Genomic DNA, 2284 nt, shown 5'->3' with positions numbered 1-2284 from the left:
CACTGGAATCTTGATCTGTTCCCTCTTTTGGGCCGTACTTCTCTGTCTCCTCATTCTGGCAGACTCCTGTGTTTGCTTGCCTCTGTGTCCCAGGTAGAGCTGTCGCTCCTGTTATGTTGTAAGGGGCAGAGCCTTAGGGATTCATCAGAACAGGGTGACCTGTTTCAATATGTTGTGGTGTTGTATGTGGGGGAGGGGTCTGAGAGGGAACAATGCCACTTACCCAGCACTCGCCCCTTTTTCCAGGCACTTCTCCCACTTCTGTATGGACTGGTGCCTCTCTAGCTGTGGCCCTTGCTGTTGTTCCCAGAGTGGATGGGTCTGTGTCTGTTCTAGGACTGTGGTGGCCCTTTAAATAAGCAGACTCTGCTGAGAGACTGGCAGTTTCTGCCTCCACCCTAACCCCCACTGGTTTGCACAGTCGGAAGCAATGAAGCTTGATTTTCCCCAGTGCTGTGACTGTGGGCTGCGCGGTTCAGTGAGGAGCTGGGAACGCTCCCCAGGTATCCCTCCTGACTTTTTAAAATGTGTAACTTTGCTTTCCACCGGCCTGCTGCTGCTGCTACTGCCACCACCACATCATGTTCTCTCCACCCCAGCTCCACCCCTCCTACCTGTCTGGATGAGTATTTCTTCTTTATATCTTTGTTTGTTGCACTTCCATGTAGTTTGATTTTCTGGAACTTCTGGTTGTTTCTAGTTTTGAGGTTGTTGTATTCCTTCTTAGTTGTGGAGGGAGACACAGCATGTCTGTCTACACCTCCATTATGGCCAGAAGTCCTTGTGACTCGCTTTTTTTAATGTATCGGTCTTGCTATGTCATGTGGTGATGACCCAGGCTTTGAGGATTTGAGGATTTAAGGATTTGAGATAGGGCAGACCTCTGTGAATTATCTGAGAAAACATATCTGGAGAGACAGGTGCAAAGGCTCTGAAAGTTCTGTCTGAATATCCTTGATCCTGCTTTCTCCCAGTGGCCATAAATCAAGTTTGTTGGAAACTGATAAGTTATTGTTAAAACAGACACAGCCCATCTTTCAGTTTAAGGAAGAGATTGCAAATACAAACATGTTAAAAGTGGAATTGAATCCTCCATTCAATAACTAAAGCAATTAGTCCTGAAATTTTGAGTATTTCATGCATCCAAAATCCAAACCAATTTGAAATGAAAAGCTGGTATTGATAAAACATGGAAATTTCAGCTCTATGAACCATGCAAAGAGGATTTGAAATGCAGTCACTGCTATTTTTTCTTCTTTTTAACCAAATGAGAAAATAGATTAGTTCTCTATCTGACCCATAAAGGTACAGGGAGACATTGACTAAGGAAATCCATTGATGTGGACAAATGGAATCTACCACACCAGAAGGAGGGAAAATTAATTTTACTCACCATCCTTACCAATCCAGTTAATCCTGAATTGCATGAAGCTTCAAAAGATTACATTTCATCCTGCCCAGTTTGCCACCAGCTATGCCTGGGGAACTTCTACACATCCTTCCTGCCTCTGCCACCATTGTCTGCAGGATTTCTCCTTCCTCCCAAATGAATTTTAATACCAGCATAGCAGTACATACATATCTATATATCATAGCAGTTCTTGCTTGGCATTAAAATTAAGTGTGAGTAGGCTTTTTGAGAGGAACTACTATAGTTTATGATGTATTTTGTTTCCCCAACACATAACAGCTTCTGGCGCCTAGCAGGTTCTCAATAAAAATGTATTGACCCAAAGATCTTTAAGGAAAGAGAATAGTGTCATCATTCAGTAATTTCCAAAGGTTTATAACAATGGACATGAGAAGGAAGCAATAATTCACTAACTCAATTCATCAATTCATCTAATAATACTTAAGGCATTAACTCTATGAAGTAAAGATTTTCTTTCCTTCTTAAATTCAAGTATACTTCCTATAATCTTCAGTATCTGAGATTTTGTATTAAGGATTCTTGGTTAATTAAATGGTAGATTTTAGAATCAAAGAACTGAACAAGGTGGGGGTGTCTACAATTAATTGCCGCTATTCAATCTAATGCAGCATTTTTCACCTTTTCTAATGAATGTTTTCCTGTGATAAATAAAAGTTCTCATATCCTATGTCTCCTGTGGCTAGGGTGAGGAAATCCCCACACCTGGGGAGAATCTCTTGACTGTCTCAAGAGCTGAGCTGAGGTTCAGAAGACTAGAAGCTATTTCCATCATTTTCATTATGAAAATTCATGACTTTAGGTGTATTACCAAGCCTCAGTTTCCCCATATACAAAATGGGAATGATAAACATA

The sequence above is a fragment of the Furipterus horrens genome, unplaced genomic scaffold, assembly GCF_987537825.1.
Source record: "Furipterus horrens unplaced genomic scaffold, mFurHor1.1.pri manual_scaffold_1, whole genome shotgun sequence".
Lineage (NCBI taxonomy): Eukaryota > Metazoa > Chordata > Mammalia > Chiroptera > Furipteridae > Furipterus > Furipterus horrens.
Note: the sequence above shows the minus strand (reverse complement) of the source record.